Source organism: Zingiber officinale, chromosome 5A (assembly GCF_018446385.1).
Source record: "Zingiber officinale cultivar Zhangliang chromosome 5A, Zo_v1.1, whole genome shotgun sequence".
NCBI lineage: Eukaryota > Viridiplantae > Streptophyta > Magnoliopsida > Zingiberales > Zingiberaceae > Zingiber > Zingiber officinale.
Window position 1 is genome coordinate 137,110,922 of NC_055994.1, and position 22,231 is coordinate 137,133,152.

Here is a 22,231-nt window from a genome sequence, read left to right on the forward strand (position 1 = left end):
TCCATCCTTCTTTTCCTATTTATTGTGAAAAGTTGTTGAATCGTCGACTTTCTATTCCCAAGTGGCTAAAAGTCGATCTTCTATACTTGTTCGACCTAAGCCCCGTCAAGCCTGATACACAAGGCTCTTTAGGTAAAACCCCGTTTCTTTCTCGTTGATTTTAACTAACTAAATTATTTTTCTTTTCTATATAGTGGAGAGCTTTTATTCTGCTTTGATCGACGAAGAACTGTGTTTGGCGGAGGACGAAATTCACGCCAAAGAAAAAGAGCTTCTGGTTGCTATTACTCCGCCGCCTCCAATCGAAGAGCTGGCTCCTTTAGCTGAGGTACCCAGCTCTTCGGCAGTTCTTGAGGCTCCCGAAGGTCTTTCCACAGAAATTCCTGTTGCTTCTTTACCCGCTGTTGCTTCACCAGTGGCTGCTGCTATCTCATCATCCGCCCCTCTTCCTATCATTGAACTCACGTCTCCTGGTAGCTCAAGTAAATCGATAGCTGAAATTGCTACCGGCAAGCGTCCGGGGCGCAAACTTACTAGGGTTCCTCCATCAAAAAGGAGGCTTATCCTTCCTGCTGACGAACTGGTTTCAGAAGGTTTTGTTCCCGCTGACCTTCCTTTTGATGAGCCTACGTTCGCTAAACTTTACCCTTCTCTTAGTTTTCGTGCCTCACCTTTCTCCAATGCTAGTGCTTCTGGTGATGTTTCTTTCACCTTTCCATTGTTTATTCCAGCATCCAGATCTTTACCCTCCTCACCTTCTTCTTATTTAGTCTTTGCTCCTCCATCTATTCCTACTTCCTCCTTCTCTGCTGGTTCTTCTACTATTCCCGTCCTCCCCATATTGCTAGGGGGTTCCTTTGCTAACACTTGGGATAAGGTTCGTTCCATTTTTGAAGTACTTACAACTTCTGAAATAATTGATCGTTTTTCCCATAGTGAGAATCAGGTATGTTTATTAATGTCTATTTATTATTCATTGATAACTATGTCATAATCCATTATTATATCTCTAGCGATGGATAGAAAATATGGGCTTGTCTCGGCTAATGCATCTTTTACACAACGAGAACAAGTAGCTGAGATCTGAGAATGACAAGCTGAAACAACAAGTTACTGAGTTATCTTCTGCCACATTTTCCGGTGCTTCCAAGAAACAACTTGAAGTTCAAATTGAAAGTCTTCAAGCATAGTTCAAATCAGCTATGGATCTTAACCAAGAATTAATTTCCAAACTTGGCGAATTAAAAGCTAATTATGAAGTGGAATGTAACGACCCAATTTTCCCTATTTTGAGTTCCAAATGTTCATAAAAATATTTGGAAATGCTTTTAAAATATTCTATAGATTTTTAGGAATTTTTAGAGTATTTTTACGTAATTTTTGGAGGTCGTTTAGTAGGGTTACAAAAAGAAAGAAGTTTTGACAAAAAACGTTGAAGGTGAGACTCGAACCTAAGACCTCGACCCGAGCCGAACCTCAGCCGAGCCCAGCCCAACCAACCGGTCTACAGTTCTTTTGTGAATATATATGGAATGAAATATATATATATGCAGTAGTTGGAACATTTAAAATAAATCAAATAAAAAGGGGGTGGCTGGGGGATTGAAGCCGAGACCCTGGACTCTGTTAAAACACAACCAACCAACTGTGCTAGCGGACGTTTCTTATTAATGAAGGAGAAATATTCTAGTTAAGCAGTAATTAATGATTAGGGAATAAATAGGAAGAAAAATGGTTGCAGCCGAGACTCGAACCCGTGAGCGGCGCCTTAAGCAAAACGCAACCAACCAACTGTGCCAGCGGCTGTTGTTAATTAAGGAAAGAACGAATTATATTTAAGGTATAGTTAGTAGTCGAATATCCTAGTTATAAAGGGAGTTTTATTTTCTCCCGTGACCTAACTTTCTTCTCCTCTCCTCTCTCGCGTCGGCGCCGGCTCTCTCGGGCGGAAACAGAGCCGAATCTAGGGCTCGTCTCCAGCGGCCGGCGAGGACTTTTTCCGACGAGATCTCCACACCTTCGTGATCCCCTCGTCGAGAAGAACAAGTAGATACCAAGAGATCGTTGAGGAAACAACTTCTCCGAACCCTAGCAGCCCTTTCTCTTCGGTTGTAAGTCCAAGAACCCAAAGTAAGTGCTTCTCACCTGCGGTAGGAGTAGCTTTCGGGGTTTTGTTGCATTTTTGTTGTTGTGTAATGAACAAGAGCAGCCCTTCATCCTAGCATATTGTCTAGATTTCAACCTTTGCTCTAGCAATTCGGTTTGAGCTTTGGTTCAAGCCCTTTTGTTGTTTTTTTTAAGAGCACGGACAGAATTTTTGATGGTTTTCCTTGATTGTTACAGCATGCTTATTTAGATGTATTTACCTTACATTTCAAGCATGTCTAAGTAGTTATGTTTCCTTCAAGTCACGGCATGATTAAAGGATTGTTAAGATTCAAAAATAAATTAGTTTTACAAGCTTGCTATTTGGAATCTGTTGCTGCCGTGGGCCTGACCAAACTTATTTCCTATGACCATGTAGTCTTTAAATTACTGTTGAGTTTGTTTTGAATATATACAGATATATATATCAGTGGCATGTGGTTTTAGAATCTCTTGCATAATATATATATCAGAGCCGAATCTAGGGCTCGTCTCCAGCGGCCGGCGAGGACTTTTTCCGACGAGATCTCCACACCTTCGTGATCCCCTCGTCGAGAAGAACAAGTAGATACCAAGAGATCGTTGAGGAAACAACTTCTCCGAACCCTAGCAGCCCTTTCTCTTCGGTTGTAAGTCCAAGAACCCAAAGTAAGTGCTTCTCACCTGCGGTAGGAGTAGCTTTCGGGGTTTTGTTGCATTTTTGTTGTTGTGTAATGAACAAGAGCAGCCCTTCATCCTAGCATATTGTCTAGATTTCAACCTTTGCTCTAGAAATTCGGTTTGAGCTTTGGTTCAAGCCCTTTTGTTGTTTTTTTTAAGAGCACGGACAGAATTTTTGATGGTTTTCCTTGATTGTTACAGCATGCTTATTTAGATGTATTTACCTTACATTTCAAGCATGTCTAAGTAGTTATGTTTCCTTCAAGTCACGGCATGATTAAAGGATTGTTAAGATTCAAAAATAAATTAGTTTTACAAGCTTGCTATTTGGAATCTGTTGCTGCCGTGGGCCTGACCAAACTTATTTCCTATGACCATGTAGTCTTTAAATTATTGTTGAGTTTGTTTTGAATATATACAGATATATATATCAGTGGCATGTGGTTTTAGAATCTCTTGCATAATATATATATGTGAGAAGTACAAGCAAAACAAGACCAAGGTCACAAATTGATCCTGAATTCCAGAATTTAGAATCAAAGCACACTAAGTGCTTAAATAAATGCCAAGGCATTTTATTATAAGAAGTATTTAAAGATAAAAAGTATTTTACTTTTAAAGGGCATGTACCGGACACAAGGTCCAAGGGATGGGCTCCAAGATGCCCCTAGGCACAAGGCCTAGAAGTATCTTAGTAGTTTCGGGATTAGCTACCTCGATTCTTATTAAGAATGCGGGCAAAGTGGTACAATGTCGGGCCCAAGAGAAGTTGATTATTATTTTAAAGTATAAGAGTATAAGTTGGGGAACAAATGGAACAGTTTCTTTCATCTAAGTTGCAATTTTGGCAAGTTAAATCTATTGTTTCCTTTTAGAGATGCATGATTTAGTGTTAGTTGCTACTTTCATGTGGAATATGCATTTCCTGCTTTCTTTTATGCACATGCATTTCTTATCAAGTTTTTGTGAGTAGATAGCACTTACTAAGCTTTTAGCTTATAGATACTGCTTTCCTCCTACTGCAGATATAGGTAAAGATAAAGGAAAAGCTCAGGTATAAAAGAAAGGCGACAAGGTGGTGATGGTGAAGGTGTGTGATGGCTGAACTATGGAAGACTTGGGACGTTGTTGAGACTCATTTAGATTCTTTTATCTGCTAGGAAAATAAAGGAGTGTACATGTTATTTTGTTACTGCTAGATTGGAGTTATTTTGCATTGTTAAGGGTTAATTTAGATTGGTATTCTAAAAGTGTTGGAGCAGTTGGTTAGAGGTTGCTAGAGATTAGTTTTCCTTACATTACTAGTTTTGTTTTCTTCTTATCATTTAGCTGGATTAACTGTTACTGCTAAAACTGTTTCGGTTTGGAAGTACTGTGACTGTTTTTCTTTGATATCATTGAAAGTTTAATTAGATTCGTTATTCAAAATATTAGAAAAATTAGAGATTTGTTATCAGCTTGATTGCATTGCTTGATTCTGAAAATGCCTCTTAGTACTGCCGAAATGATTACCTGTCTTTGTGATTTATGTTGCTTGCTGGAACTCTTGGAATTCGGCTGGAGTTGTATTTTTTTTTCTTCTTCTCTGGGCTGCTGGAAAAGGGGACTTGGGTTGCTGTAGTGGAGGATATAAACATGCAAGAGCGGATACTTTATGTTGCCTGCTTAGTGTTAGATTGCATGCTCAATTCCAATTCTAATATGCTGTAGTAGCTATAAGTTTCATGTTGTAGGTAGCTGAATTTATTTTAGTTGCTACGAAATTTCAGTGAGATGTTTTAATTGGTGGTAGAATAATTACTACTTTCTTGCATGTATGCTAGCTGTTGACAAGTAGAGGCATTAATCTTCTATAATTCTTCTTGATAGCAATTGCCATGTATGCTTGCTATAAAGTGTAGTAAGAACTAAAATAAATGATGGAGTTTTATGCTCAGATTATTTTTCTGTAGATTTTAAATATTTCTGATATTAGAGTAAGTAACATCAGTTAAGTAGAGTTTAAGTAAGTAATAGTCACCCTCAGAGTAGAGTTATAAGAAGGGTGGTTGTTACACGGAATTGGCTGAAAAACTTAAAGTCTTGCAGCTGAAGGATGATGAAATAACTTCCTTGAACACCTCCCTCAATTCAGTTGAAACCGAGGTTTCTATCAAAGAAAACGAACTGAAGACTTCCCAAACGGCTCTGGTGGTCTACAAGGCGAACGAAGATACTTGCTACAAGGAACGAGCCACCGTCATGATTGAATCCACTGAATTCAATAGGCCGATCATGAAGTCAATCTTAGCAGCCTTTACTGCGGGAGCTAAGGGGGCGGTTCAACAATTGCGAAAGGAAAACTACTTATCTCGTGATCCCCCTCCCAACTTCCTAAATCGTCGCAAACTTATTGAGGATAGGCCTCCTGATCTATTCCCTCAGTTGACCTTAGTATGACTTTCTTTTCTTACTTAAATTCGAATCCCTGTAAAGGGGGACTGGGACTTTGTGATGACAATCTAGTGAACTTATGTAAAGTGGATCCTCTCTTTTTCATTGTTAAATCTGTCTTTCCTCATGATGATTGTTTGTTTTGTTTAAATGTATTGAACGTCACTTGACTAGCTATCATAAAATTCCAACCAACCTCTTATAATATTTTCTATTTCGACCGCTCTTATCATGACCGGATGGTATATACCAATGCTGACAAATATAGTCCGATATTTTACAGCTAATTGTATCTCGTTTGACTTAGTGCAACCCTATTGTAGTATTTTCGATATTGGTAGATTTGTTATATTCGACCAATTTATACTTATATCATCTTATGTATTATATTTTGATCAAATTTCATATGGTGGATGTTACCCGGCTTACCATTACAAACCTTTGGTCGACATATCTGAATAGCATTTATCTCGGTCGATCTACTATGACCGACCGATTCATATTCACATTTATGAATCTCGTCCGGTATCCTCTAACCAAGTCCTGTTTATCAACTAATGCCTCATACCTAACTTTTGCCCGGTCTATTATGCTCCTTTAGGCTTGTTGTTTTACGAAACAAATAATCCAAACTTACAGTACCTGACCGATTTTTCTTATATTCGTCAGACTCTCTTAAGAATTAAAATTATGTCTAGGGAAACTTTTCGCATTTTTCGAGAAAGATTACTTAACTCAACCTCTTTTTTTTGGGATTCATTCCCCTTTTTGAAATCACTCATTTATGACGATTGAAATTTCGAGTACTTTTTCTTTTCTTGTTTCTTCTACTATCTTTATTTGGGGGTTTTAGCACAAGACCGGAAGGAAAACAAGGGTTTTAAGTTCTTTTCCGCCTTTCAACTTTTCTCTTCATCTTCCTTGATTCATCTTCATTCTACTGTTCCACCATGGCTAATTCCCCTCCCGCATGCTTCCTTGCGTGTGTTTCTGATCTGACGGAGACGGAAGGGGTGGATTTGAAGGCGACTTATGGCTTTCCTTCTTATATAGGTCGTCCTACTCTGCTAGATAGTCCCCATCTTCCTCCTTTAGGGTGTATATTTATCTTCCGGGACCAAGTCTTACAAGGTTTCTGATTCCCTCTTCATCCCTTTTTTTTCTGATGTTAGTGTATACTTCAACATTCCCCTCAATCAGCCTATCCCTCAGTGTTTTTCTATTCTCATGGGTTTCATTGGAGTATCTAAGTTGCTAGACTTTCCTTTATCTCCTCGTCTTTTTCATCATTTCTTCATTCTGCGTCAGATAGATATAGGTGTTTTCAAGTTTCAATCTCGCCCTAAAGCTATTTTGTTTAACCGCATTCCCCCTCAAGGGGAATGGCGCCATAAATTTTTCTGTATACGTCTTCCTTCTCCCCCTCCCTTTCATATCCAATGGATATAAGATCTACCTCCGGTTCCTAGTACCCATAATCTCCTCAATGATCCCTCTGTTGCCTTTTCTTTATCTAAGTTGAGGGGAGCAAAATTTAGCTTGCCGCATTTAATTGTGGAGGGTTTGATGTTTCCTTTTGGTATATGCAACATTGACACTCCCTTGGATGACTCTTTTGGTATATACAGTCATTTTGCCCTATATTTATCGATTGATATATCTCCTTTATAATGGTACTTAATTCTTGTGTTTCAGCTGATGCTCTTCTTCCATCTTTCATGTACAAGAACCCTACTATGACTAAGTCCTTTGTGAATAATCTTGGAGAAGAGTGGTTGCGAGCTCGCCGGGCTAATCCTAATTCCTCTACCCTGGGCTTGCTATCTGAGGAAGAGCAACAAGCAGAAGCCATCGTAGCCATAGAAGAGGAAGAAGAACAGCCTTTCATTACCTTAATCAAAAAGCCAAGGCTTACTGAGGATGCTTCCTTTGGTGATCTTTTTGGTACTTTTGTGCAAGCTCCTCTTGTTCCAGCGCCTATTTCTCTTGAGAGAGGTAAGACACCAATGACTCCCACCCATATTATCTCTAATCCTACTCTTAGGATGATGAGACCTAGTCTATTCATCCCCTCTTCTTGTGCTATTATTTCAGCTCCCTCTGCTTCTGCTTCTGCTTCTGAGATGACCATTATCCCTTCTATATCTTCTCCACCTCTTGCATTAGCCTTGCCTCCTTTGGCTTCTGGGCTACGGGCAAAGCGAACACCCTGTCGGAGATCTTCTCCTAATGTCAGGCCCTCAGCGATTCGCGTTCCCGCGAGTGCGTCAGTATCCCTTGCATTGCCACCTTCTATTCCATTTAGTTCTTCTTCTGCTGCTCTTGTTTCTACTACTTCTTTCCCTTCCATTGCATCTTCTTCTTCCTTGCCTCCTTCCTCCGTTCCCCTGTCTTTATTTAAACAAGCTGTGGGCCTACCTTCCCAAATGGGACAAACCTCTGATCCGCCTAGTTATGGCTCCCTACAACTACAAGGCCTATTGGCCGAATTTTGGCTACAAGGCCAAGAACAACTAAGGGGCATTAGTCTTTCAAATCGTGTTGACCACCACAGTCGTCAGGCAGTCGCTGTAAGTACTCTTGATTATATGTTGTTAACTTCTTATCACTATCTTTGACTGTATCATTATTTCGTTTAGTTTCTTGCATCGAGTCTTCACATAGATCAGCTACTTATGGCTCGGAACCTGGAGAACAATAAGCTAAAAGCTTAAATAGAGATATTGAAAGCTGCTCTACCTCCCTCTCCTGATGACCTGACTCAGTTGCAAGAGAAAGTGGTTTTGCAAGATCAACAACTAATGGTATTGAGGCAGGAGTTGCAGGAATCACAACAATTATTGAAAGACAAAGAGCTGGCAAGGAGAACTTTAGAGCTACAAGTGGACCACTTACATTCTGGTCTTCGACTGGAAATTGCTTTAAAGGAGAAAGCTCTCTTAGACGCTTCTCATAAAAGCCTTGTTCTAGAGAAAGTAGAGAAGCTTCATAATGTCTGTCTTTCTGAACAAGCTCAAGACCTAGCTTCTCATGATTTCACTATCCTATAGGAACAAGAGCAAAGAAAGGCTCAAGATGTCGAGCTATCACTGCTCCAGAAGGATTGGAACAACTCAAATTGGAGAAAGATACTTTAAAATATCAAAACACTAAAATACAAGCTGATTTTCAGAGTTATAAGGAGCAAGAGAAGAACCGATGGGAAGAGTGGCGCCTGGCTTATCTAAAGTCTCTGACATTTGCTCAAGAATTTGTCCGTCGAATGGTGGGTGCTCTAAATCATTCTGTGTCAGGAATTCTCCAACAATTGAGAGAGGGCGGTTATCTACCTAAGGAACCTCCCTATTCTTTCATAAGCTGTCGCAGACTTAACAAAAAACTACCCGCAGATCTAACAGGTCCTTTTAATTAATCATGTCTATGCATCCAAAAAGATTGACAATGAAAAAACTTGCAGTGGAAAAACTGGTAATGAAAGGAACTGTAATAAAAAACTTTGTAATTAAGTGATCATGATATATGGGAAAGTTTTGATACTTACCTGTTTCTCTTTAGTGTTAATTTGAGAATGCCTCCTTTGAAATGCTTTCGGGTATTGAGCATAAGTTTTGTTCAAGAATTCCTTGCTTACTTCTTGAAGTTAAATCTTGTCTTAGCAAACTCCCTCGGAGATAATATCTTTCATGACCACATAGCTTCAATCAGTAGACTTTTCCGTAATCTCTCTATGCTTCACTCAGATAGGAATGTGCCTAGTATGCTTCACATTTCGAAAGAATGAGTAATCCCAAGTGATTTTGTATAAGGAACTGTATAAAACTCCTGAGTTCCAAGCTGGTTATAATACTCCAGGTAATTTTAAATAAAGATCTCCATGTGAACGGGCTTCCAGATAGAAAATGTGACATATGCATAGAATCCCCCCTGAATTCTGACTTCTGATTCAGTGTAAAATGTCAACCGAATTTTGTGAATAAATCCGTATAGCTTTGCATTTACCATGCCCATATAATCCTAATCGATTGGGCTTTGTGATAATTTAAAGTCTTCGGTTCCTCCCATGAAGATCCATCCGAATTACTTCATGATATTTCCCCATCGACTATATTCTGTGATAGTTTAAAGTCTCCGGTTCCTCCCATGGAGACCCGTCCGAGTTACTTCATGAAATTTCCCGATCGACTATGTCTTATGATAGTTTAAAGTCTCCGATTCCTCCCATGAAGACCCGTCCGAGTTACTTCATGAGATTTCCCGATCGACTATGTCTTATGATAGTTTAAAGTCTCCGATTCCTCCCATGAAGACCCGTCCGAGTTACTTCATGAGATTTCCCGATCGACTATGTCTTATGATAATTTAAAGTTTTCGGTTCCTCCCATGAAGACCTGTCCGAGTTACTTCATGAGATTTCCCGATCGACTATGTTCTGTGATAGTTTAAAGTCTCTGATTTCTCCCATGAAGACCCGTCCGAGTTACTTCATGAGATTTCCCGATCGACTATGTCTTATGATAGTTTAAAGTCTCCGGTTCCTCCCATGAAGACTCGTCCGAGTTACTTCATGAGATTTCCGGATCGACTATGTTTTGTGATAGTTTAAAGTCTCCGGTTTCTTCCATGAAGACCCGTCCGAGTTACTTCATGAGATTTCCCGATCGACTATGTTCTGTGATAGTTTAAAGTCTCTGGTTCCTCCCATGAAGACCCGTCCAAGTTACTTCATGAGATTTCCCGATCGACTATGTTCTATGATAGTTTAAAGTCTCCGGTTCCTCCCATGAAGACCCGTCCGAGTTACTTCATGAGATTTCCCAATCGATTATGTTCTTATACAAAATTATAATGTTTTCATTGACCTTGTAATGGTTTTAAAACTTCTAGGTTTTTCTTAGGGGAGTTGAATAGGTCTTTAGGATTCCCCACTGTTGATCGTTCGAATAGATTATAAAGGTTCTGCTGATACTTGTCAATCTGTGTGAACCACACTTATTTCTCTGGCGGTGTTTGTCTTTGCATTGCATTTGTTAAAATAGAGTACATAAACTGTAAGCATACTTGTCCTCAGTTTGCCAGGAACTTGCTTCAAATAATTACAATTTGTTTCTTCAGATGTACTATTGAGTGGTATGATCTTGTCAAGTTCGGTAAGGTTGTAAATGATTTGTACTCCAGGGATGTTCAAGAATTCTTCCCTCAGTATCCTGGAGATAATATAAACCTGATGCGAGCTTTGCCACCACTTTGTAAGGTCCTCCCTATTGTGGTGCCAACTTACTGACATCCCCGACAGGTTTAATACGCTTCCATACTAGATCTCCTACTTGGAAAAATCTGGGGATGACTCTTTTGTTATAATTTTGTCTCATGCGTTATCGATATTAGGCGAGATGAGTTGCAGTTTTATCTCTAATTTCCTCTATCAGGTCCAGCTCCATGAGTTGTCGACCTTCATTGTCTGCATCATATAATTATTTCCTATCAGATTCTACTCCCACTTCAATGGGAATTATTGCTTCTCCTCCATAAACTAATTGAAATGGAGTAATTCCTGTAGCTTCTCGAGGTGTAGTACGGTATGCCCAAAGAACGCTGGGTAACTCATCTACCCAGCTACCTCCGATATGATCCAGTTTGGTTTTTAAACCCCTTATGATTTCCCTATTGGTTACTTCTGCTTGGCCATTACTTTGTAGATAGGCTACAGAGGTGAAGGCCTGAAGAATACCATAACTTTTGTACCAGTCCAAGATTCTGCTCCCTTGAAATTGTCTTCCATTATCAGAGACTAATTTATGAGGAATGCGGAATCTACATATGACATTTTTCCACAGAAATTTAATAACTGCATCTTCGGTAATCCGGGCAAGCGGTTCTGCTTCTACCCATTTAGAAAAATAATCCACCGCTACTAATAAAAACCTTCTTTGTGCAGCTGCCATAGGAAACGGGCCAACTATGTCCATACCCCATTGATCGAAGGGACATGAGACTATAGAGGTCCTCAATAACTGTGTAGGATGATGCAAAAGATTTTGATGTTTCTGACAAGAAATACAAGTTCTTACCAACTTGTTAGCATCCTCGTGTAGAGTAGGCCAGAAATATCCTGCTAGTAAAATTTTGCGAGCCAAGGATCTTCCTCCTATATGACTACCACATGAGCCTTGATGAACCTCCTGTAAAATAAATTCTGTATCTTCTGTGCCAATACACTTGAGCAGAGGTCTAGAGAAAGCTCTTTTATATAACTGTTCTCTTACCATAGTGTATTGAACAACTCTTTTCTTAAATATCCTTGCTTGTTCTGCATTACTTGGAAGAATACCCTGCTGTAGATACAATATGATTTGAGCCCTCCAGTCGCCTTGTATTTCTGCATCAGCTTATCTTTCGATACAAGATATTAACAGAGTTTGTTCTACTGGCCGATCTAGGTTCCAAGGTACTATAGCAGAGGCCAGCTTAGCTAATTCATCTGCTACCTGATTCTCAGATCGAGGGACTTTTTGTATATTTACTTCTTGAAACTGGAACATCAACTTATCAAATGCCTCAGCATATAATTTGAGCCTGTCATTATTAATTTCAAAATTACCTGATAGTTGTTGGGCTGCTAATTGAGAGTCAGAATAGATGAGGACCCGAGCTGCTTCTATATGCCGAACAGCTTGTAATCCCGCTATCAATGCTTCATATTCTGCCTCATTGTTAGTAGCTCTATAATTCAACCTGATAGAAAGTTGGAGTCTGTCTTCCCTTGGAGATATGAGAAGAACACCAATTCCGCTACCTTGTCTGGTTGAGGAGCCATCCACATAAACCTTCCAGATATTTTCTTCCTCAGGGCCCTGAACTTCTATAATGAAATCTGCCAGAGCTTGTGCCTTGATGGCCGAGCGGGGTTGATATTGTATGTCATATTCACCAAGTTCAGTTGTCCATTTAATCAGCCTACCTGATGCCTCTGGGTTAAGTAGCACCCGTCCGAGGGTACTATTGGTAAACACAACAATTTCATGTGCTAAGAAATATGGGTGCAACCTCCGAGCAGTCAACACTAATGCATAAGCCAATTTTTCTAGTGTAGCATATCTACACTCAGCTCCTTTCAATAAATGACTAGAGAAATATACAGGTTGTTGTTCCTTTCCTTCTTGTCTAACTAATACAGAGCCTACAGCGTTTTCATTAGCTGACAAATATACCCAGAGGGTCTCTCCTACTATAGGTTTAGGGTTAGCTAATACAGGAAGAGTAGGCAAGTAATCTTTTAACTCTTGGAAGGCCTTATCACATTCCTCGTTCCACTGAAATTTGTTTGCCTTCCGGAGTATTTTAAAGAAATGGAAACTGCGATCGACCGACCTGGAAATGAACCGAGACAAGGCTGTAATCCGGCCAGTAAGTCTTTGAGCCTCCCTCATGTTACGAGGGGGATCCATGTTCTTAAGCGCCTTGACTTTGCTCGGGTTGGCTTCTATTCCTCACTCGAACACCATATATCCCAAGAATTTTCCCCCTTTTGCTCCAAATAAACATTTGCTCGGGTTCAGCTTGAGCCCATATTGACTCAATGTCTTGCAAGTCTCCTCTACATCCCTGCACAGATCAACAGCTTGAAGAGACTTAATTAAAATATCATCAACATATACTTCCATATTTCTTCTAATCTGCTTCTGGAAGACCTTATTCATATGCCTTTGATAAGTTGCTCCTGTATTTTTCAGTCTGAAGGGCATAACATTATAATAATAAGTACCCTCAGATGTTATAAAACTGACCTTTTCTTGATCCTCTTTAGCTAGGGGGACCTGATGATAGCCTTGATAAGCGTCTAGCATAGAGATGTACTCACACCAGCAGTGGAATCTACCAGTTGATCGATCCTGGGTAATGGATAATAATCTTTTGGGTAAGCCTTGTTGAGATCCCGGAAATCAATGCATACTCACCATTTGTTTCCTGGCTTAGAGACTAAAACTACATTGGCTAACCAGCTAGGAAATTGTACCTCCTTGATGTAACCAGCCTCCATGAGTCTAGTTATTTCTTCTTTGATGATTTGGTTCTGCTCCGCGCTAAAATTTCTCTTCCTTTGCATGACCGGGTGAGCATCTGGGAAGACATGTAAGGAATGCTCCATGACTGCAGTAGAAACGCCCGAGACCTCTTTGGGCGTCCAGGCAAACACATCACTATTCTTCTTCAAGCATTGCACCAATTTAGCTTTCAGAATAAGCTCAAGATCAGCCGCAATATATGTAGTAGCTTCAGGTCGACCGGTCTAAATCTGAACTTCTTCCTTTTCTTCATAAACCAGAACAGGCTGCTTCTCCTGAATGACATTGACTTCCATTCTTTGAATCTTTCGGGCAGCGTTAGCTTCAGCCTGAACGATCTCTACATAACATTTTCGGGTTGTCTTCTGATCACCCCGCACCTCCCCGACTTGGTCATCAACAGGAAATTTAATTTTCTGGCAAAAAGTAGAAACGACCGCCCTGAACTCGTTTAGGGTCGGTCGACCCAGTATCACATTATAAGAGGACGGGGCGTCTACCACCATGAAATAAGATCTCATCGTTCTCATCATAGGCTCCTCTCCTAGAGATATAGCCAACTTTATTTGACCCAGCGGTTGTACTTCGTTGCCCGTGAATCCATATAGAGGAGTGACCATCTGTTGAAGTTCACTCGGGTCGATCTGTAATTGATCAAAGGCCTTCTTGAAGATAATATTGACAGAACTACCAGTGTCAATAAAGGTACGAGAAACAGTATAATTGGCTATCATGGCCTTGATTATCAATGCATCATCATGGGGTATTTCTACCCCCTCCAGGTCTCTAGGTCCGAAACTTATCTCTGGACCAGCTGCTCGTTCCCTGCTGCATCCTATAGCATGAATCTCCAGTCTTCGTGCATGTGCTTTTCTGGCTCTGTTAGAATCTCCATCGGTGGGCCCTCCCGCGATCATATTGATATTACCCCGGGCGGCATTACTCCTATTTTCTTCTTGTCGGGTTGTCATGGCTTCAGAAGGAGCCTTTTCCGACACCTGGCTTGTACCGGTCCGGGTAGGCAATGTCTCCTGCCGAGGTTCGACCGGGCGATACTCCAATTTAAGCGGGCTCTGTTGCCTGGGGTATTGCTGCCGATAATAGTTTTGCCTCTGGTAGCGCTCCCTGTTTGCTCTTTTAATTTATTTCTTAAAACATAGCAATCTTCAGTATGGTGACTGCTAGTTTTGTGATAAGTGCACCACCTTCTTGGTGCTTCTGGCTGTATCTCCACATGTTGTACTGCTTGCGGGCGATATTTTGGATGGCGATGAGGTGGGTGAACTGCTCGAGGTCCTCTGGGTGGAGGAACAGGAGTAGGAACCTTTTCCTTAATTGGAGTAGGAGAAGAAGTAGTGCCCTCTTTTCTGCGAGCGACTTGAGCTTTCTCAAGATTAATAAACTCAGTGGCTTGTTCAATTAAGGAGTCAAAATTGGCAGGAGGATTTCTTACCAGATCTTTAAAGAAATCATTATCATTTAAACCCTGAGAGAAAGCGCTCACTAAGATTTCAGTAGTAGCATTAGGTACATCGATAGCTACCTGATTGAACCTTTTGATGTAGGCTCGGATGGACTCTTTGGATGCTTGCTTAATTGAAAACAGCCTCCAAGGAGTCTTATGATACCTTTTGTTGCTAGAAAAGTGATGTAGAAAAACTTTCTTGAAGTCCTTGAATTTTCGGATAGACTTTTCTGGCAGCCTCTTAAACCAGCGTTGTGCGGCTCCTCCGAGGGTAGTAGGAAACATCCGATATTTCACCCCATCAGAGAATTGTTGTAATAATGCTACATTCTCAAATTTCAATAGATAATCCTCTGGATCTGTGGTTCCAGTGTACTCGCCGATCTGAAGATTTTGATACCGCTTAGGAAGCGGATCATCCAGTACACTTTGAGAGAATGGGGAGATGACTTTTTTCTGGTGAGCTATCACTGGTTATCATTTTAATCTTACGCTTTTCCTTGTCTGGCGCTTCGCCAGAAGATTCTTGGAACACGGGCCTTCGACCCCCCTGCTCCATGGGAGTGCGAAGAAAGGCTCGTGGACGTCTTGTCGGAGAAACTGCAACTGGAGGAAAATATGCATGTTCCTCCTCTTCCGGCTCCTTTCCTTTCCGATGCTCAGTAGTTGAAATTGTTGGATTATGAGCTGTTGGCAGAGTAGCTCCAGTATGAGCTTGAAGTTGTTGTTGTTGTTGTTGCAAGGCTTTTTGCACATGAGAATTAATGAGGAAATCCAGATCCTCACGGCTAATGGTGAGTAGATTTGATTTTCCGGCCTCTTCCATCTTGTAGTCTCAGATTCAGGTGAAGTTCCCACAGACGGCACCAAATTTGATCCTATCTGAGAAGCTTGACAAGACGGAGAGCCGGGAAAAAAACCTACCGCTGGTGAAGAATAATGCCTGTAGAACACCGATCCGAGAAACCCAAAGCGGATCGGGAAGAATAGAGTCACCGAGTGCCCTCCTTACGCGAAGACCCGATGACGACAGAGAAATCCCACCGAAGAGAATCCAGATCCGGAGCTTCCAAGACTTCCTGCGCACAAGAGACCAGCCAACACTATCGTCAGTGACCTAAGACCGGGGTGAGAATCCTTGGCTAGGCCCTTCGACGCTCAAGTTGGTGATCTCTCTCGGTGTGGAAGAAGGAAGAAGATGAACAGTAGTTCAAAATTAGGGTTATGAATGTGCGCAATAATGTGAACTTACCTAGCCAACGGAGAGGATTCCCCTTTTATACCACTTCATATAACCTCCATAGTCATGAAGTGGACCCCGGTTTGTTATAGTTTGTTATGAGATGACGTAAGCTGCGTACTTGTAGTAAATGATTTTTAAGGAATCTTTTTTGTACCCCAGATGTACCTTCTTTGTCGTCTAGTACCTGTAAAATAGTCTGAAAGCACATTTCCCGCCAAAATATATAACACCTGTTATACAATCGTATACTGCAAATATCTTCATTAACTATTTTATTTAAAATATTTACTTCTATCCTGTTTCACAGGTCCTTTAAAGTGTTTCTTGCATTAGTCGGAGCTGGGCTTAACTAGGCTTGATCAAGTATTATTACCTCTCATGAGGCTCCTGGGGCAGTGCCCGTTCGGGCTCCTTTATGTTTTGTATTCTAGCCAGCACTGGGCTATATTTTATCAAGTATCTTTTCAGGGTATTAGTCAACCCGGCCGATATTGACTTTCCTTCTCAAAGGTATGTCTCGGTCAGTACTGGTCTATTCACTCGGAAGTATATCTCGGTCGATATTGGCCTTCCTTCCTGAAGGTATGTCTCACTCAATATTGGCCTACCTCTTTTGAGGTATATACTGATCGATATGGGTCTGCCTCCTTGGAGGTATATCCCGGCCGATATTGGCCTTCCTTCTTAAAGGCATGTTTCGCTCGATATTAGCCTACCTCCTTTGAAATATTTGCTGATCAATATGGGTCTGCCTCTTTGAAGGCATATCCCGGTCGATATTGGCCTTCCTCCTTAAAGGCATGTCTAGGTATATACTAGTCTACTCACTCGGAAGTATATCTTGACCGATATTGACCTTCCTTCCTGAAGGTATGTCTCACTCAATATTGGCCTACCTCTTTTGAGGTATACGCTGATCGATATGGGTCTGCCTCCTTGGAGGTATATCCAGGCCGATATTGGCCTTCCTTCTTAAAAGCATGTTTCGCTCGATATTGACCTACCTCCTTTGAGGTATATCTGGGCTGATATTAGTCTACTTCCTTTGAGGTATTTGCTGATCAATATGGGTATGCCTCTTTGGAGGCATATCCCGATCGATATTGGCCTTCCTCCTTGAAGGCATGTCTAGGTAGATACTAGTCTACTCACTCGGAAGTATATCTCGGTCGATATTGGCCTTCCTTCCTGAAGGTATGTCTCACTCAATATTGGCCTACCTCTTTTGAGGTATACGCTGATCGATATGAGTCTGCCTCCTTGGAGGTATATCCAGGCTGATATTGGCCTTCCTTCTTAAAGGCATGTTTCGCTCGATATTGACCTACCTCCTTTGAGGTATATCTCGGCTGATATTAGTCTACCTCCTTTGAGGTATTTGCTGATCAATATGGGTCTGCCTCTTTGGAGGCATATTCCGATCGATATTGGCCTTCCTCCTTGAAGGCATGTCTAGGTAGATACTAGTCTACTCACTCGGAAGTATATCTCGGTCGATATTGGTCTTCCTTCCTGAAGGTATGTTTCACTCAATATTGGCCTACCTCTTTTGAGGTATACGCTGATCGATATGGGTCTGCCTCCTTGGAGGTATATCCCGGCCGATATTTGTCTTTCTTCTTAAAGGCATGTTGCGCTCGATATTGGCCTACCTCCTTTGAGGTATATCTCTGTCGATATTAGCCTACCTCCTTTGAGGTATTTGTTGATCAATATGGGTCTGCCTCTTTGGAGGCATATCCCGGTCGATATTGACCTTCCTCCTTAAAGGCATGTCTAGGTAGATACTAGTCTACTCACTCGGAAGTATATCCCAGCCGACAATGACCTTCCTTCTTAAAGGCATGTTTCGCTCGATATTGGCCTACCTCCTTTGAGGTATTTCCCGACCGATATTGATCTATCTTCTCTGTTTGGTTATCTTCTTTCCCTTCCTTATTGGGGATCCACAAAACCTAACCCATATCACTAGTAGGGTAAATCTCAGGTCATCAATTTCTAAGAATCAACCTCTGGTCATTACGTCAGAGATGTCATTCATTACGTCAGAGATGTCATGCGCCCACCGTCTGCGCTATGCTATGGGGGGTAAAATAGATATCCCCAAGCTTAGAGAGGGTATAGTTCATTGCCCTTATTAATAACAGCATGATTTCCCAGTTAACTTAAGCAGTAACTATAGAGAACGAAGAGGATGGATAGAAGTCAAAGAACATATATGCCATTTAGAAACAAAATCGATAAGTAATTACCAGGGGAACCATCTACAATATAATCACCACAAAAATAAACATAACACTTAACATCGAAACCCTAACCAAATGAAGTCAAACATATTAGCATTTTGACCGCGAAATTAGAACTGAAATCTAAAATTAGCCGCTGCATGCCTGGAGCTCTGGAGGTTCAGAGGTTGGTAGCTTGGTGAGTGGGCTAGCCGGGCAATCGATGAGTTAGTAATTCAGGAGACCGGGAACTTGGTCAGATCGGCTCAACTCAACCCGTTGCCACATGGAAGCTATGTTGACTGTGTCCTGTAACACCCACATGGTCATATGTTGACCAAACCTTGATCTTGCTTTACCCCGAGCTTGCCATGGACTCTTACTTAAAACCGCCATGTCATTTGGGATGGGTCGTGTAGGTTTTTGTCACACACGACCCTTCGAACTTAAATTCTGAGGGGGCATTTGGTTCTTTCCTAGGAATAGGAATCGGAATGGGAATCATTATATTGTGGAATGGGAATGAGTATGAGCATGGATATCACTCTTAAAAGCAATGTTTGGTTAGTTGTATATCTTCTATCGGAATAAATCAAAGTTTCCTTTTTTACCCTTAAAGGAAAATAAGAGAAAAAATTGGATGTGTGAGAAAGATGAATGTGAGAGAAAAATATGATGAAAGAGAATGATGAGAGAGAAAGTATTATGAGAGAGAAAGTGTGATAAGAAAGAATGATGAGAGAGAAAGTGTGATGAGAGAAAATGAAAAAAGAGAGTGTGATTGGAGAGAGCATGATGAGAGAAAATATGATGTGAGAGAAAGTATGATAGGAGAGGATGAAGAGAGAGAAAATATAGTGAGAAAAAATGAGAGAGAGTGTGATGAGAGAGATTGAGGAGAGAGAAAGTATGGTGAGAGAAAAAGAGAACAGCGAATATGATGGGAGAGATTGAGGAGAGAGAAAGTATGATGAGAGAGAAAGTGTGTTGAGGAAAAAAGGAGTAAGTGTGATAAGAGAGATTGAGGAGAGAGAAAGTGTGATGAGAGAGAAAGTGTGATGAGAGAAAAAAGGAGGAAGTGTGATAAGAGAGATTGAGGAGAGATAAAATATGATGAGAGAGAAAGTGTGATGAGCGAGAAAGTGTGTTGAGGAAAAAAGGAGGAAGTGTGATAAGAGAGATTGAGGAGAGAGAAAGTATGATGAGAGAAAAAGTGTGATGAGAAAAAAGAGAAAAGAGAGTGTGATGGGAGAGATTGAGGAGAGAGAAAGTGTGATGAGAGAGAAAGTGTGATGAGGAACAAAAAAAGGAAGAGAGTGCGATGGAAGAGATTGAGGAGAGAGAAAGTGTAATGAGAAAAAAAAGAAGAAAAAGAGTGTGATAGGAGAGATTAAGGAGAGAGAAAGTGTGTGATAAAATGATGAGAGAGAATAAGGAGAGATAAGTGATATGAAAGAAAAAATAAATAAATATATTTTGATATTTGATATTAATGGAAAAAATTTTAGTTTTAAGTCAAGGGTATTTTTGGAATAAGCGAATATTTTGATTGATGAAAATAGGGTAATGGCTCATTGAAGGGGAGGTACATGAGAATGAGTCATTACCCAATTTCAAGGATTCATTCCCTTATTTGTATTTATATTCCTATAATCCAAACATTAACAATGGGAATCAATGATTCTCATTCCCATTCCCCACTCCTATTACCCTAAACCAAACGCCCCCTAAGAGTTCCTCAACGGAGCGTGCACTTAAATCAAATATTTTTTAAAATAGATAGGCCAAACTAATTATGAAAAAAAATAGTTTGGCCAAACTATCTATTTTTAAAAGGACAAACTAATTTTTTAAAATAGATAGGCCAAACTAGTTTCCTGGACGGAGCGCGCATTCAAATCAAATCGCTGAATCACAAGAGGGAAGTCGATGGAATCACCCCGAAGGCCGACATCACAAAAAAAAAATGACTCTCTGGAGGAGGTTTCAAGATTGGCTTTGAGACCTCAAGGTAATTCGGTAAGAACAGAGCTGTCGTTTTCATCATGGGCCGCCTCCTCCAAGTCTCAACACTGCGGTTGTCGCGCTTCAGTCTGAGGAGATTCGGGTGAGCCGTCTTTGTCTCGAGCACCTATTCATCATCTTCTCCTTTTGTGATTCTTATAATTAGGGATACACCCTATCAGAACATTACTCTTCTTCTTCAATTGTTTTTTTATTATACTTCTTGTCTAATTTTTTGACAGGACATTAACCCTAAATTTGATTGAGCTCAAAACTCGGCAACACCGATGTATCAGAGCATACTTTTCTATCATTTGGATGCTTTTATGATGCTTTTGTTGCTCAAATCTAGGAATTTTGATTATGTTGTATTCCATGATTGTGAAGAATAACACATAGAATGAACTAACTTGGAGCTTCAAAATGGGGTAATGTGTTTGTGGAATTAACAACACACTGTAATGGAATGATAAGATCATTCCAATCTAACAACACACTGCAACATCCAAGTTAAGACTGTTTTCTTAACGCAATGGTAGTCTTCTTAATTCTACTTGAATTTCTACAAAGTCATTTAGTTAGATTGATTTGTGTCTGAGCTTCAAACATCCAATGAGGCATCAAATCTGCGAGTAGAATTGCCTTGTTAAATTTTGCTGTGTTCTGCAAGGTTTAGATATATCATCACCTCTTAGATTATGATCTACATTACACTGAATCGTCTACTTAACGTTAACGTTTTCTCAGGCCATTGGGCTTGAGGGCGATGTACGTAAGCAGGAGGATGCAGCTACGGTTTTGGAAGAAGCTTTTAAGCATTTTGGAAAGCTCGATATTCTTGTAAATGGAGCAGCAGCAAATTTTCTTGCATCACCAGAGGATTTATCACCAAACAGTTTTCGAACCGGTAACTGCCTTCATATTCGATGATACTGTCCATTGCATAATCTTGGAGTAGTTTAGTTGTTTCTTTAGAACCTATATATATATATATATATAGGATGACTAAACTGCTCATACTTGCGTACCCCATTTAAATATGATGTAAAGAGGACAATCATCTAAGCTTTTAGTTCATTAGTTATGGTTTCAATGAAACTATATTTGGTAGATGCTAATCAAACAGTTATATTTTTTTGGTCTGAAGTTCCTAGTCCTTGACATTGATTCGGTTGGCACATACACTATGTGCCATGAGGCTTTGAAGTATCTAAAGAAAGGAGGACAAGGAAAGGACCTATCAGCCGGGGGACTAATTCTGAACATTAGTGCAACTTTGCACTACACAGCTTCTTGGTACCAGATCCATGTATCTGCAGCCAAGGTACGTGTTGTTAAACTTCATCTCTATATGAAATTGGTAAACACACTTCAAGCTGTTTTCTCTTGCGTAAATAGGCCGCCGTCAACAGCATCACAAGGTCATTAGCCCTAGAATAGGGCACTGATTATGATATAAGAGTCAGTGGGATTGCTCCGGGGCTGATCGGAGACACTCCTGGGATGGGGAAGCTTGGACCAGCAGAAATGCAGAATGGTGACTCTGGATTTGAGAGGCCTCTGTATAAGCTGGGAGAGACATGGGATATCACCATGGCTGCCTTATATTTGGCTTCTGATGCAGGTTTGTGTTGTGTATTACATGTATTCATCTTATCAGATCACCACCAAAGTTGTGTAGGTTGAGGCATACCTTTTACTACTTTCTGTAGGTAAATTTGTCAACGGGACTACAATGGTCGTCGATGGAGGATTGATGCTGAGCAGCCCCAGGCTCATCCCCAAGGAAGAGGTGAAAAAGTTATCGTTAGTTGGGGAGAAGAAATGGAGAAAATCAGAAAATCTCCAGTTGGTATTCCATCCAGCAAGTTGTAGTTGTGTTATTCTCATATTAATCATTAGAATAATCAGGCTAAGCACTGAATCTTGGAATATTGTTTCTTAAATCATCATATATTTCCAAGGATCTATGTTCTACATTATTATTACTGGT

General features: G+C 40.5%; 1 long non-coding RNA gene and 1 pseudogene across 2 annotated transcripts; both read left to right on the forward strand.

Moving 5' to 3' along the window:
• Positions 1 to 2,070: 2,070 nt before the first annotated feature.
• Positions 2,071 to 4,233, forward strand: LOC121982025. Of its 2 annotated transcripts, none has more exons than XR_006111985.1 (2): positions 2,071 to 2,130; positions 2,619 to 3,092. It is a non-coding gene; the product is annotated as an uncharacterized LOC121982025 (long non-coding RNA). The 2 variants fall into 2 exon arrangements; XR_006111986.1 differs by lacking the exon at positions 2,619 to 3,092 and adding an exon at positions 3,831 to 4,233 and having other exon boundaries at positions 2,077 to 2,130.
• A 16,019-nt stretch (positions 4,234 to 20,252) lies between these two features.
• On the forward strand, positions 20,253 to 22,161 carry LOC121980074 (annotated as a pseudogene).
• Positions 22,162 to 22,231: the final 70 nt, after the last annotated feature.